Here is a 16,697-nt window from a genome sequence, read left to right as displayed (position 1 = left end):
AAAATGTAAAATACATCATCAGCAAAACCACTGACCTTGAGAATAGAATGAGGAGAGACAACCAGAGAATTATAGGTCTTCCTGAAAACATTGAAGGGAAATAAAAAGCCAGGACTTAATATTACAGTATTTAGTGATGGAAAACTACCCTGATATCATGGAATCAGAGGGCAAAATCGATCTTGAAAAAATATATCAATCCCCTCCAGATAGAGATCCTAAAATGGAAACACCAAGGAATGTTATTGCAAAATTCAAGAACTCTCAGATAAAAGAGAAAATCCTGCAAGCAGAAAGAAAGAAAAAAATTTAGATACAAAGGAGCCACAGTAAGGATTACACAGGACTTGGCTACATCAACACTAAGAGATCGAAGGACCTGGAATGAGATATTGCAAAGAGCAAGGGAGGTTGGAATGTAGCCAAGAATCCACTATCCCATCAAAGTTGAACTTTCTCTTCCAAGGGAAACTATGGACATTTAAAGAAATGGAAGATTTCCAACATTTCCAGATGACAAAACCAGAGCTTAATAAAAAATGTGGACATCAAACAGGAGACTCAAAAGACACATGAAAAGGCAAAGAAAATAAAAAGCTGCTATCCAATAAGATGAAACTGACTATATCCCCTCCTGGGAGAAAGATTCTCATAACTCTTGAGAATTGTAACTCCATTAGGGAGAAGATACTTAGCCAGAAGTGATGGACACTCATGACTCTTCTGTGACTCAAATATAATGACTTAAAAAAATACCTCCTTAAAAAGGGGACAGTAAGGAGATGGGAGGAAGGAGGAGAATGAATGGGGTAAATCTCATTGCATTAAGAGGTACAAAAGACCTATTGTAATGGAGGGGAAGAAGGGAGGAGCTGAAAACCAACTGAATCTTCCTCTCATCAGACTAGGCATAAAGTTAATTTACACAAACACTCAGTTAAGTTAAGAAACTTATCTTACCTTTCTCCTATTAAAAGGAGAAAAGGGGAGGGAGGGGATGGGAGGGAGGCGAAAGGGGGAGCTAATACAAAGAAGGGAGGGAACAAAAGGAAAAGGGAAAGAAGAGGGGGGTTGGATACAGGAGGGCAAAAACACTGAAGGTGGTGGTATTCAGAAACAAAACACAGGGGAATAGGGATAAAGGGGAAAGAGGAGAAAATACAAAAAGAGGGAAGATAATTTGGAAGTCAATAAAGAGTTAGTAATTATAACTTTGAATCTGAATGGCATGAAACCTCCCTTAAAACATAAGCAAATAGCAGAATGGATTTAAACCAGAATCCTACAATATGCTTCTTATAAGAAACTCAATTGAAGCAGAGAGATACATATAGAGTAAAGGGGAAAAAGTTGAAGCAAAATATATTTTGCTTCAGCTCAAGTGACAAAAGCTGGGATAGCTATCCTTATCTCAGACAAAGCAATTGGAAAAATAGAAAATGTTAAAAGAGATAAGGAAGGAAACTTTATCCTCCTAAAGGTACCATAGACAATAAAGTAATTGCAATACTGAATATGTATGCACCCAATGGTATAGCATCCACATGCTTAGAGGAGTTGAAAGAGCTACAGGAAGACATAGACAGCAAAACTCTAAGAGTGTGAGACTTCAACCTCCTACTCTCTGATTTAGACAAATCTAACCATAAAATAAACATGAAGGAAATTTAGGAGATAAATAGAATATTAGAAAACATATATATAATAGACTTATGGAAGAAAATGAAAGGGGATAGAAAAGGATATCCTTTTTTATTCTTCAGTATATGGCACTTAAACAAAAATTGATCATGTACTAGGGCATAAACATGTAATGATCAATTGCAGAAAGGCAGAAATAGTGAATACATGTTTCTCAGATCACAATGCAATAGAAATCATATGCAATCCAGGATCAGAGAAATATAGACCCAGAATGAATTGGAAACTAACTAACCTCATTTTAAAGAATGAGTGGATCAAGCAACAAATTATAGAAAGAATTATTTATTTCATCCTACATAATGATAATAATGAAACAACATACTAAAACCTAAGGTATTTGCTTAAGGCAGCTGTCAGAGGATATATTATATCTTTAAATGCTTACATGAATAAATTAGAGAAAGAGGAAATAAATGGACTAATTATGCAACTAAAAAATTAGAGAAAGAACAAATGAAAAACCCCCAATTAAATGCCAAATAATAAATTCTGGAAGTTGAAGAAGAAATTAATAAAGTTGAAAACAAAAAACTATTAAACTAATAAATAAAACCATGTGTTGGTTTTATGAAAAAACCAATGAAATTGATAAACCTCTGGTCAATTTCATTAAAAAAAGAAAGAAGAAAACCAAATTGCTAATATCATAAATGAAAAAGGTGAACTCATCACCAATGAGGCAGAAATTAAAGTAATAATTAGGAATTATTTTTTCCCAGCTCTATGCCAATAAATTTGACAATATAAGTGAAATGGATGAATAGTTACAAAAAAATATAAGTTGGCCAGGATAAATGAAGAGGAGATTAAATACCTAAATGACCCTATCTCAGAAAAAGAAATTCAACAAGCCATCATTGAACTCCCTAAGAAAAAATCTCCAGGTCTTGATGGATTCACAAGTGACTTCTACCAAACATTTAAGGAACAATTGGTTCCAATTCTACATAAACTCTTTGGAAAAATAGGGGAAGACAGAACTCTGCCTAACTCTTCCTATGAAACCCATATGGTACTGATACTTAAACCAGGAAGGGTTAAAACAGAGGAAGAAAATTATAGACCTATCTCACTAATAAATATAGATCCCAGAATCTGAAATAAAATCTTAGCAAATAAATTATAAGTTATCACTAGGATAACACATTATGACCAATTAAGATTTATTCTAGTGATGCAAGGTTGGTTCAAAATTAGGAAAACTGTTAGTATATTAATTATGTCAATAACAAAGAAATCATATTATTATATCAATAGATGCTAAAAAAGCTTACAACAAAATGCAGCATCCAATCTACTAAAAACACTAGAGAGAGTGTAGGAATAAATGATTTGTTCCTTAGAGTGATAAGAAGTATTTATCTGAAACCATCAACAAGCATTATATGCAATGGGGATAGTCTTGAGGTATTCCCAATAAGATCAGGGATGAAACAAGAGTGCCCATTATCACCACTACTACTCAATATCCTATTAGAAATATTAGCTTCTGCAATAAGAGAAGAAAAAAGAAATTGAAAGAATTAGTATTGGGAAGGAAGAGACAAAACTCTCACTCTTTGCAGACAACATGATGGTATATGTAGAGAATCCCCAAAAAAATCATCTAAAATACTACTAGAAATAATTAGCAATTTAGCAAAGTTGCAGGATATAAATTAAACCCTGATAAATCCACAACGTTTCTATATGTGACTAGCAAGATACAGCAGAAAGAACTAGAAAGAGAAATCCCATTGAAAGTAATGTCAGGGGGCAGCTAGGTGCAGTGGATGAAGCACTGGCCCTGCAGCCAGGAGTGCCTGAGTTCAAATCTGGTCTCAGACAGTTAATAATTACCTAGCTGTGTGGCCTTAGGCAAACCACTTAACCTGATTGCCTTGCAAAAAATAAAAAAACTAAAAACTAAAAAAAAATTAACTTACAACAATATAAAATACCTTGGAGTCTAGCTGCCAAGGAAGACTAAAAAATTTTTGAAAATAATTCCAAAACACTTCTCATACAAATAAAATCAGACTTACATAACTGGACAAACATCAACTGCTCATGGAAAGGCTGAGCTAGCATAATATAAATGACAATTCTACCAAAACTAAATTGACTATTTAGTGCCCTACCAATCCAAATTATTAAAAAAATTACTTTTAATGAGTTAGAAAAAGTTGTAAGTAAATTCATATAGAGAAATAAAAAGTTACAAATTTCCAGGTATTCTATGAACAAAAGAACAAAAGAAAGTGGCTTAGCTTTAACCAGATGTAAAATTATATTATAAAGCACCAGTAATCATAACTGCCTGGTATTGGCTAAGAAATAGAGAGGAATAGATTAAGTGCAATAACAGTAAATAATTATAGTAATCTGTTGTTTGATAAACCCAAAAAGTCCAGCTATTGGGATGAAAACTCTCTCTTCAATAAAAACTGTTAGGAAAATTGTAAGTTAGTATGGAAGAAACTTAGATTAGACCAACACCTCATACCCTATACCAAGATATGATCAAAATGGACACAGGATTTATACATAAAAAATCAGTATTATAAGTTCGAGGAGGAGTTTACCTGTCAGATTTATAGAAAGGGAAGCAGTTTATGACCAAGGAAGAGACAGAGAATATCATTTAAAACAAACTAGAAAATTTTGATTACATTAAATTAAAAAGCTTTTGCACAGATAAACCCATTGTTACCAAGATCAAAAGAAATGTAGTAAATTGGGAAACAATTTCTATGACTAGTATTTCTGACAAGGGACTCATTTCTAAATATACAGAGAACTGAGTCAGATTTTCAGAAAAAGCAAAAAAACAAGCCATTCCCCAACTGAAAAATGGTCAAAGATATGAAAAGGCAATTTACAGCTGAGGAAATCAAAGTGATCAATAGTCATAGGAAAAACTCCCTAAATCATTCCTTATTAGAGAAATGCAATTTAAAGTATCTTTGAGATACCACCTCACACCTCTCAGACTGGCCAATAGGACCAGAAAGACAATGATCATGTTGGAAGAGATGTGGGAAATCTGGGATACTGTTACATTGTTGGTGGAGCTGTGAACCAACTCATCTAACCTTTCTGGAGAGTTATTTGGAATTATGCCCAATGGGCAACAAAAATGTGCATTCCCTTTGATCCAGCAATACTACTACTGGGTCTATACCCTGAAGAGATTATGAAAAAAAAGGGCAAAAACATCACTTGTACAAAAATATTTGTAGCAGCCCTGTTTGTAGTGGCAAAGAATTGGAAATTAAGTAAATGTCCTTCCATTGGGGAATGGCTTAACGACCTGTAGTATATGTATATCATGGAACGCTTATTCTTTTAGAAACCAGAAGGGATGGGAATTCAGGGAAGCCTGGAGGGATTTGCATGAACTGATGCTGACCAAAATGAGCAGAACCAGAAAAATATTGTACACCGTAAGAGTGACATAGGGGTAATGATCAACCTTGATGGACTTGCTCATTCCATCAGTGCAATAAGCAGGGATAATTTTGGGCTATCTGCAATGGAGAATACCATCTTTATCCAGATAAACAATTGTGGAGTTTGAACAAGGACCAAAGACTATTACCTTCAATTTAGGGGGAAAAAAAGGTTATCTTTTATGTAATTTTTCTATCGCTTATAATTTATTTTTTCTTCCTTAAGGATATGATTTCTCTCTTACCACATTCAAATTAGATTAATGTATGTCATGGAATCAATATAAAGATTAACAGAATGCTTTCTGTGGGGGGTGGTGGGAGGGAAGCAAGAATTGGGGGAAAAAGGGGTGGCTAGGTGGCATAGTGTATAAAGCACTGGCCCTGGAGTCAAGAGTACCTGGGTTCAAATCCGGTCTCAGACACTTAATAATTACCTACCTGTGTGGCCTTAGGCAAGCCACTTAACCCCGTTTGCCTTACAAAAAAAATGAAAAGAAAGAATGGGGGAAAATCATAAAACTCAACATAAATAAAATCTTCCAAAAAAAAAGAAAGTCTACCTACTCTCTATCTTATTTATTTTGCCACTTAAAAATAAATTTGAAAGTAAATGTCTAAAAAACTGTATAATCAATAAAAACAAATCCATAATAAATCAAACAAACTCCCAAACTTATTGTGTATGGTTGTTTTTCTTCACTCAAGAAGGTCAAAATTACATTTCAGTGTTAATGTCAATTTACATTGTGTGTGTGTGTGTGTGTGTGTGTGTGTGTGTGTGTGTGTGTATCTATATAGATAGAGACAGAGACAGAGACAGAGTGAACTATAAAACTCATGGAATTATTGAGTTGTTCTTTGTTTTGTTTTGCTTTTATTCCATTCAGTTCAGTCTGCCTTAATTCCTATGTCTTTCAAGGTTACTTGGAAAACTTCTCCTTTATGATCAAGAACATTTCATCACACTCATATGTCATGCTTTCTTCCATCATTTCACAAATGATGGACACTCTCTTAGCTTATAAAAAGAGCTGCTGAAAATTATTTGTACATATGGATCCCTTCTATCTTTTTTAATCTCTTTGATGTATACACCTAGAATTTTTATCAATGAGCCAAAGGATATTCATTTTTTAACTTTCTGAGCTTATGTCCATTTTGTTCTACTTTCACAAGAGACACCCCCAGACATTTTCTCATCCCCAGGGGAAAAAAATAAAAAATTGTGTAGCCATTCTTTCAAGTATCAGAAGCAAAGAGAGGCAAACCACAAGGGCTAGCATCACACTATTATCCAAAAAAAACTGTAATTGAATCAATATAGAGATCTCTTGTCATGAATCACAATCTATCTATATGTAAGTTAATAAATTAGTACTAAAGAATTGCTTAAGACACTTAATTCAGGGAAATAAAATTAATAACCAAGAGAAGTAGAGTCTGAATATAGATCTTTTCAATCCAAGTCTATTAATTGTGTCATATTGCCATTCACCATTAAGATATTAACATAAAAAATTTTGAGATTTGTTTCAAACTCAAATTTCTTAGAAACCAATTCTGTTGTTGAGATTGTAAAAAATGCTCTCATGCTATTGTCTGATTCATCTGAAAGATAATTAGTATGATCTCATTTAAATACAAATTTCACTGAGCCACCATTCATTCAATAATGTCTTCATTTACAGGTTCTTTATTACAAGATTTATACAAAAACCAGACAAATTTTTAATTATTTTAGAACAGAAATTTATCAGATTTCTCAGGCTCAATATAATAATCCTTGTTTTCCTCCTCTTTTAGGTTGACATGTAGAACATTATTTCCTCATCCTGTTTCAAGAATGTTCCCTCACATAGGTTCAGTGCTGAGAAAGAAGGGATTCCATGTTCAATGAAATGTTGGACTTTTACCCAGATCACTTTCATCTTTTGAAAGTCATTTGAAAAGCCTGAAGTTGAGCCTATGTTCAGAGGATTTTCTTGCAAAAGGTATTTACTACTCTATCCCGAATCTGTTTGGTTTTTACCCCATAGATGATAGGATTCAGCATTGGGGGAACCAAGAGGTAGACATTAGCCAACATTACATGAACTGCTCGGGGCACATGATGGCCAAAACGATGGGAAAGAAAGGTGAAAAGGGCAGGTATGTACAAGGCCAGGATAACACAGATATGTGAAGCACATGTGCCAAATGCCTTTAGTCGTGCATCTCCTGATGGCAGACGTAGAACAGCCTGCAAAATCATGATATAGGATACAGCAATGATTATGATGTCAAAGCCAACCACAGAAAAGGCCACAAAAAGCCCATATCCACGGTTTGTTCTGGTGTCTGCACATACAAGCTTCAGTACAGCCATATGTTCACAGTATGACTGAGGAATGATTCTGTTAGAGCAAAAAGGTTTCCAGGTGACCATAAAACAGAAGGGGCTCACCCACAACACACCTCTTACCATCACTGCCACACCTAGTTTGACCACTATTGAAGTAGATAAAATAGTTGAATGGCGTAGTGGGAAGCAGATGGCGACATAACGATCCAAGGCCATGGCCATGAGAATCCCTGACTCTGCAGAAGAGAAAGTATGAATGAAGAACACCTGAGTGAGGCAAGCATGGTATTCAATCTCACAGGAACCAAACCAGAAGATTGCTAGCATCTTGGGAAGGGTGGAAGAAGACAAAACTAAGTCAGTAAATGCTAGCATGGCCAGGAAAGGTACATGGGCTCATGGAGGCTGTGATCAGTATGTATCACATGAATAATGGTGATATTTCCCACCAAGGCCATAGCATACATGACACAAAATGGAAAGGCAATCCAGAACTGGGCTTTTTCCAACCCTGGGATTCCAAGCAGGATAAAAAAAGGAGGATGGAAAGAACTGTTTCCTGAAGTTGTCATGATGGAATCTTTTCTGCATGCCATTCTTGGCAAAGGAACTCTCTCTCCCTGCAGGAAAAAAACAATCTAGTCAAACTAATAAAATTAACATTTATTGCACTGTGAGAAAGTGACAATATTGTGTGAAAACATGAAAAGATAGGAAAAGGGTAATAGGAAAACCCTGAAGATTAAATTCACCTATGGAAATAAAAAAAAATCTTTTACCATTTTTTTTTGAATTTATAGGAAATATATGACTGAAATGATACTTACAAGAATATACAATTATGAACAAATCATGGCCATCATATAGTAGATACCTGACATTTTTTGTTATTTCATCTTGAAACTTAAATATACTAATTCAAATATATAAAATATTGCCTTAAAATATCCCCATTCTGTTTTTCTAGACCCAACACTTCCCAAAATATTTTTATTAAAGACTTTATTTTTCTTGCCTTTAATAGAAAAAAAAAATTGTGCTTGTTTGGTTCCTTTGCATTTTTCCCACTACCCATTGTAAAAATAAAATAACAAAACAAAGAGACCAGAGAACAAAACTAGAGCAACATTCTAATAAGAATTGATGTTAGCTGAGTAAATAATACAAAGAAGAGAAAGAAGGAGAATTGGTAAAGTAAGAAATTTATCACTTGACTTTGCAAGGCATTTTAACTGCCAGATTTCTTATTGACTTTTTTCTTATAATGATGTTTTCTAAAAAAATTCATATTGTTATTTAAAATCTGACTCAGGTTTCTCTCTCTTCTAGAAACAGAATTTGTTTTTCTCAAGCATGTCTTTGTCCCCAAGAGTCACAGATTTTTAGAATTCAAAGGCAATCCAGTGGTCATTGTTAACTGAATTTTTTACTGAGCCTAACCAGAGCAAAGCAGAGCACACTAGAAACAGAGGGCCAATAAATAGGTAACAGTTTAACTAATTACTGTCATTGAAAAGAACTGATTTGCAGATCATGGGATTGCTCCTTTCCTGAAGCACTGCCTTGCTATCGTGCAACCAGATATTACATACATGATCATAAGGGAAAAGAAAGGGAAAAAGTACATAAAACAATCAGGTTGGTGGTTAGAGTGATCTTCCCAGGACATGCCCACCATTCAGGATAATGCAACAATTATATTACCTGTGTTCATCCAAATAGGATAGCAGAAGATTTCCCAAGACCTGTAGAAATGATTGCTTAGTATTGAGGGTACCCCATTATTCTTGCTTACAATACAGTTTATACTGATTCACCTCACATAACATAGACATAAGAATACAGGACTTGTCAGGATTAAAACAAATTATTATGATCACTTTGTCTTCTCTATTTCTCAGTGAATTATGCCTGTGAAAATAATTTCTAGAAATGCATTCATTAATATTAAATTATTACACACATATTGATCAATATAGAAGTCATAACTTTTTAGAATATCTTGTCCAACACATACCTGAAAAATCCCCACTATAACATATCCAACAACTGATCATCTACTTTCTCTTTAAACAATTCCTTCCACCTATTCAGGGAAGAAAGACTGATGAACAAATTTATTCTGAAGGGTGAATCATCAATAATTTCTGTACTGAACTATACTTTACCAATCATAATATATGACATTTAAGAGTGATAGGTAGTTCTGAAGATCGTTTAGTTCCTTGTCCTTTTCTTCATTGTTCTGTTAAGGAAATGGATGAATAGACTTCTGATGTTTACAGAAAGGAAAGGTCAATCTACATCCTTTTGCAGTGGAACCAATTTATGTCATATTTGCTCTAATAAAAAAAAAAGTTCAGTGTCCTGACATCCTGTTGGGTCAGAAGGTAATTGATAGATAAAAAAGTCAGAATAACTAGAAGGAAGAGAATGTGCACTTTTAAAAATTAAGTTTCAGTTTTTTGTGGTCAGGAATAGTGATTTTTTAGCAATAGTTAATAGTCATATAATGATTCAAGGTTTCTAAAATATTTTCTATTTATGAATCTGTATATTTTTACAGAAATATATGCTTGTGTGTAAGCTATCTTGATTCACCCTGTAACTATGAAGCAAATACCAATGATATCATCATTTTCAGTTTGAAGATGCTAAAATTTAGCAAAGTTAGTTGATTTGCCTATAGTCAGATAGGCAATCTTTGTCAAAAACAGAATTTGAATTCATACTTTCATGACTTCAAAGCCTAGACTCTCTATTCATTTATTTTCACTGGATATTAATTTTTTTGAGAAAGGAATTATCAGACTTGACAGAGAGTAATCAGAATGAGGTAGGGTTTAGAAATCACATTATAAAGTAAATAGTTATGTAACCTGTGGGTGTATGGTCTGGAGAAGGGAAGATTGAAGAATATGAAAATTTGAAATTCATGTTCATATATCATAAAAGTTGATATGTAATGATGGGAAAGAGGAGAAGTTTTATACAATGTACTTCTAGAGAGAATTGCAAATAATGGATAAATAAATAAGCCCTCATTTGGGGGGAAACCTCCTATAATTGATAAGTATGCAGATTGGTTCGGGAGTTATTGGAACCATGAATATCATAATCATAATAATATCAAAGGCTAAATGATTAACTTTTAGGGATACCACATGGCACTTCTGTATTGGATGATTATTTTAATCAAATCATTTCTACATTTCCTTCCATCATTCGGAGTTCATGGATTTATTTTTATTAAAGAAACTATTCAGAAGTCACATCTTAAAACTTCAATTAAGCAGGACATAGAAAACAGGAAAGAAACAAAATTCCTGACAACACAAAATATGTAAAAAATACGAAATTCCTTTGTCACAACATTTGAATTTTACTTACAAGAGATCACTTCTGGCCCTCACTATATTTAATTAAGTGGTTACTTGACTTTCAAATGCATTGAAGAATGGAAGCAGAAAACTAGAAGGTAATGGGGTCATAGAGTACTGATAGAATCAAGTCTAGTAGCAACTGAAAAGTGAGTAATAGCACTGAAAATGAGATAGTAAAAAGAAATATAATTTTAAAAACGTGACCCAGGAAATCAAAAAACTTGGGACTAACTGGGGTTTCTTTACTATAGGGGAAAATAGGACAATACAAGTAAATACACACACACACACACACACACACACAGAAACACACACTCATATACAATGCAATCATTTAACCAACCTTAAATGACTGAATCATGGTAAACATATATATGCATATATATGAAGAATTTGATTCACAGAGAACCTAAATAATTTGCAAAAGTCATTCACATTGATTTTGTCAAAATGAGAGTAAGCATAAGATATTGCTGATGAGTTGTCAGATACTCTTGGTTTATGTGATACCTGCAGTAACTTAGAGAACTGAAAATTCAGTCTTGTAAGATCTGCAGCTTTGTTTTCCACAGTCTGCATTCTGAGGACAAAGGAGCTATTACTCAGTCTGAACAATGATGATTTCTCATCACTGTCTGTTCTCTCAATTATTGGAATATTAGGAGCCAGTGAGAGTGATAGGTAGTTAATTGTCATGGAGTCAGTAATACCACTTTTCTCCGTAGTATAGCTAGAAGGGGGATCCCTCATTCCTTTTCTTGGAGAGAGTGTAGTGGAAGAGAACTTATTGCCTTTAGCGGTAGATGAATCCTGACTTTCAAGCTTCATTCCGTCACTTAATTGAATGACTTTGGGCAGGTCACTTGCAATGTCTTATATATAGTAAAGACCTACTATCTGCTTAAATGATTGACTGTAATTCACCTGATTTAGAAAATAAGTATGATTGTGAACCAGTCAGAATGGAGAGATTTTAAAGAATGAGAAAAGGGAGAAAGTGAATTATTATCCTGAAGTAAACCATAAAACATGTTCTTTCAGATATTTAAAGCATTTTTTCTTATCTTTTCCAGGATAATTTTTCCTGGGGGGGGGGGAGAGAGAATATGAGATATTTAGTGAATATTTGCTTAGTATTTGCTGGTGACCTGGTTGTGACTGTTGTGCTATATTAAACAATAATCCATTCATCTGATTAGACATTTTTTGAAAGCCTCCCCTTTGTTCTACCAGCAAATCTTCAAATATGGAACAAATATTCCTGTTGCCTCATTCTGCATCCTACCTACAGAGCTAGAGTTGGTCATGCTGTACTCATAGAAATGAACTGACACTTACCAGGCTTCTGCATGAGCTAGAAGCCTTCTTGTCCTCACATCACCCCCAGAACAGAAAAGAGGTAGAAGTTGCTCCCAATGCTGGGGACTTTATTCTGTGACCACAGAAAAAAACTGCTTTTTATTCCCCTATGGACCTTAGAAGAGAAAGCTCTCGGGATAAATTGAGACATCAAACCTTTGGATTGGAGGCAGGTAATATAACTGTTTTCTAAGCTGAAATTCAAAGGAGAATCACCTTTAGCATTTTCCCTGATTCTTGCTTGTTTCCTGGGTCATGGTGTTTTATATGGTGCATTGTAGCAAAAGGATCCTTTTGATATAGCAATGAACAAAGTGATGAGGCTAAGTGTTGTTGATTTCTAATTGGTAAAGAATGGGAAAACTGTCCATAGAGATCTTCTGTAAGAGATGAAAGAAGAGCTGAGCTGAGCATGGAAGAGTGTAAGCAAGCATCAGTTTCAGTGTCTGTTTTTGTCTCTTCTCTCTCTCTCTCTCTCTCTCCCAGAAAGATAAGAAAAAATGCTTAGGGGTGGCTAGGTGGAGCAGTGGATGAAGCACCAGCTCTGGAGTCAGGAGTAACAGGGTTAAAATACGGTCTTGGACACTTAATAATTACCTAGCTGTGTGGCCTTTTGCCTTGCAAAAACCTAAAAAAATGCTTAAAAATTCTGAAAGAAAATACTTTTTTTTTAAATAATGAGGAGATTCAGGAAATTTGAATTCTCTCTCTCTCTCTCTCTCTCTCTCTCTCTCTCGATTTAGTTCAGGATAATAATTCATTTTCCCCCTCTTCTTGTTTAAAATCATCTTTCCATTCTGACTGATTCAAGAACATTGAAAAATTTTACTTTCCAACAATGTTAGGTGTTTTAAATATGATCATACATATTTTCTAGATAAGGTGAATCACAGTCCATCATATTTTAAAATATCCCAACATAGACTCCACACAATTTGTATCTATTATTTTCAAATCCCCTTTTGTTGTACCTCTACTCAGCAGAAATTTTGTCTTCTGAAGGAAGCTCATGAAAGAAGAGGATTAAATGAGAATTAGAGAAAAGGTTTGAAGCTTCTCCATTTAATCATGTAAAATTTTGCCTTCTTTAACTCACCACTTTTTACATTAATTTACATTGTGCAGTCTGAACTGATCCTCACTTTGATTCCAGTCTTAGATCAAATTCAAAATTATTTCCTTGCAAATTCCTTCAAGTGTTTATGCTTTATATGCTCCCTAGTGCAAAACAGAAAAGTCAAATCCCTATTTCACATCAAAGTCCTTCAAATACAGAAGACAGCTCTGATATTCCTAAATGTTTCCCAGGCTAAATAGACTCAGTTCCTTTAACCAATTTTCATATAACATAAATTCAAAGACTATTAAAAAATCTTGATTGCTTTTATCCAGTACTTAGGACAGAACCTGCCACATGGCACATGACATATGATTGCTGAGTAGATTTAGGATGCTTCCTAGTTTATCAGTTTCTGCTCTCATTTTAATACCAAAAACTGAGTTTTCTGTTACCCATGTGTTCAGAGCAGGCTTGTCATCTTGGGGCCAGTTTGCCTTTTATAGACATTTTTAACCTCTTTCAAAGATCATACATTAACATTATGTCTAGGTGGGATTCATACCATAAACATATAACTTTTTCTATATTAAGAAAATTCTAAGTTGAGTATACTGATAATAGAAACAACAAAACAAAAAAAATCATATGACTATCTGAATATATGCAGAAAAAAGTCTTTTGAAACAAAATACACTCACTCAGAATTAGAACATTAGAAAAAGAAAGAATGGAGTTTTCTTATAAATGAAAAATAATATTTCTCTAAAGCCAAAAGTAAACGTTGTTTGCAAAGGAGACAATCCAGAAGCTTCCCAATAAGATGAAGGCTATTTATTCTCACCACCATGATTCAATATTTTACTATAAATGCTAGGTATAGCAATAAGACACAAAAATTAAAGAGTATTATTAGGTCATGAGGAACAAAACTATTACTCTTTGCAGAGAATATGATAATATAATTACAAAACCCTGGAGAGTCAAATAAAAAGTTTTTTGACATACCACTAGCAGGTTTGTAGTCCAATAATACACTGAAGGAGAAAAGGGATTTATATATACAATAATATTCATAACAACTCATTTTCTGGTGGCAAAAAAGAAAGAAATTAAAAGTGTGCTCTCCACTGGAGAATGACTGACAAAGTGTGGTATATGATTATGATATATGAAATAATACTAATATGCTATAAGAAATGATAAAAGGAATGATTTCAGAAATACTTTTGAATGTTTTTTATGATCTGATGCAAAGTAAAATGAGAACTAGAAGAAATATATACTTAGAAACTACAGTATCATAAATATAATCAATTGTGAAAGGTATACCCACTCTGATCAAGAAAATCATGTTATACAATTCCAAAAATTCATGTTGAAAAATCACCATCCACCTCTAAAATAAAACTGATGACCTCTGAGTGCAAATGAAGTAGAATTTTTTTCCCACTTATTCTTCAACCTTTTTTTACCCCAGTACTAATATGATTATATGTATAACATTATTTTCTATGTATAAGGGATATCATATTATTGCCATCTTGATAAGTAAGAGAAAATAACCTGGAAATCAAAAATATTTAATGAATTTTTATAATACATAAATAATAATTTTGATTTATTTTAGATATACCAAAATGATAATGACCCACAAAAAGGTTTTAAGCAATATTTACATATTTATTGGATCACTAAGATGAAATGTGGAGTATTTTTTTTTAAGGCAAATGGAGTTAAGTGGCTTGCCCAAGGCCACACAGGTAGGTAATTATTAAATGTCTGAGACTGGATTTGAACCCAGGTACTCCTGAATCCAAGGCCAGTGCTTTATCCACTACACCACCTAGCCGCCCCGAAATGTGGAATTTTGAAAGAGAAATTCCTTTTAAAATAACTTTAGACTATATAAAACATTTGAGAGTCTACCAGTCAAGAAAATCTCAAGAACTTTACGTACACAATTACAAAACACTTTTCACACAAATAAAATCAGAACAAAACAACTGGAAAAATATAATTTTTTATGGATAAGCCAAACTAATATAAAAGAAAAGAAAATTCTACCTAAATTAGTCTGAGCATTCAGTGATGTACCTGGCAGGCTAACAAAAAAAGAACTATTTTATAAAACTAGAAAACAATGACAAAATTTATCTGGTAGAAAAACAAGTAAGAATATCAAATGAATTAATGAAAAGCATGCAAAGGAAGGTGGCCTAGCTATATTAGATATCACACTATATTATAAAAAAATCAGTCATTAATACTTTTAGGTACTGGCTAAGAAATAGAGTGTACAAAACAAGCAATAGTAAGTTACTAGCAATCTACTATTTGATAAAAAAAGAAAAACTCTAGTTTCTGGTATAAGAACTCACTATTTGTCAAAACTTTTTAGGAAAAGTGGAAAATAGTAGGGCAGAAATTTCCCTATACCAATATAAGGGCAAAATGGGTACAAGAATTAAAGTGTGATATTGTAAACAAATGAGGTAAGTAAGGAATAGATCTATAGAGAAGTTAATAATTTATGACCAAACTGGAAATAGAGAACATTTTGAACTGCAAAACAGATTGATTACATTATATTTTAAAGGTTTTCTAAAGCAAAACCAATGTAACCAAGATTAGAAGAAAACAGAAAGCTAAGAAAAGAATTTTTACTGATAGTGCTTTTGGTAAAGGCTTCATTTTTAAAATACACAGAGAATAAAGTCAAATTTATGAGAATACAAATCATTTCCAATTGAGAAATGGACAAAGGATATGAACAGACAGTTTTCAAATGATAAAATAAAAACAATCAATAATCATGGGAACAAATGCTCTAAATCACTATTAATTAGAGAAATGTAATTAAAATAATCTTAAGGGTGACAGAACACACACATACACATACACACTAAAACAGAGAGAAACAAATTCTCTACTCAAGATATTTTGGAGAAAATTCAGTAAATGTCTGTATCACATGGGTAGTAAAAGAGAAACATAGTTCAGCATGGGTGGGAGAGTTGAAAAGTCAGGGGGAAGCTCTTAGCCTTGGTGCAACTTAGATATCATCTCAATAAGACAAGAGTGAAGCAGGCCAGCAGTAAGAGTACTAATTCAAGCTTGTATAACAAAGTTTGAGCCTCAGGAACACTGGAGCAACAGAAGGGACTAGGTTAGGCTACCCTAATGCAGGGAACAAGCCACCAGTATCTAAAGTACCATAGATATCTCTTTAGGCAAGTGGTAAGCCAGTGATTAGACTCCTGGCCTTGAATAAACTACTTGGCACTGTGCTCCTTTTGCCCCAGGAGCAAAGTTTAACTATCAAAATGGACCAAAAAACCCACAAACCATACAAAGCTATTCCTCCGATATGGATGATAGATATTCCATGTCAGAAAAGGAAAGCAGTGACAAAATAC

The 16,697-nt window shown here is 33.6% G+C and overlaps 1 pseudogene; it reads right to left on the bottom strand.

The window, feature by feature from the left end:
- Window positions 1–7,107: 7,107 nt before the first annotated feature.
- Window positions 7,108–9,308, bottom strand: LOC141489209 (olfactory receptor 52R1-like; annotated as a pseudogene).
- Window positions 9,309–16,697: the final 7,389 nt, after the last annotated feature.

Source organism: Macrotis lagotis, chromosome 1 (genome assembly GCF_037893015.1).
Source record: "Macrotis lagotis isolate mMagLag1 chromosome 1, bilby.v1.9.chrom.fasta, whole genome shotgun sequence".
Classification (NCBI taxonomy): Eukaryota; Metazoa; Chordata; class Mammalia; order Peramelemorphia; family Peramelidae; genus Macrotis; species Macrotis lagotis.
Note: the sequence above shows the minus strand (reverse complement) of the source record. Positions and strands in the feature narration are given on the sequence as shown.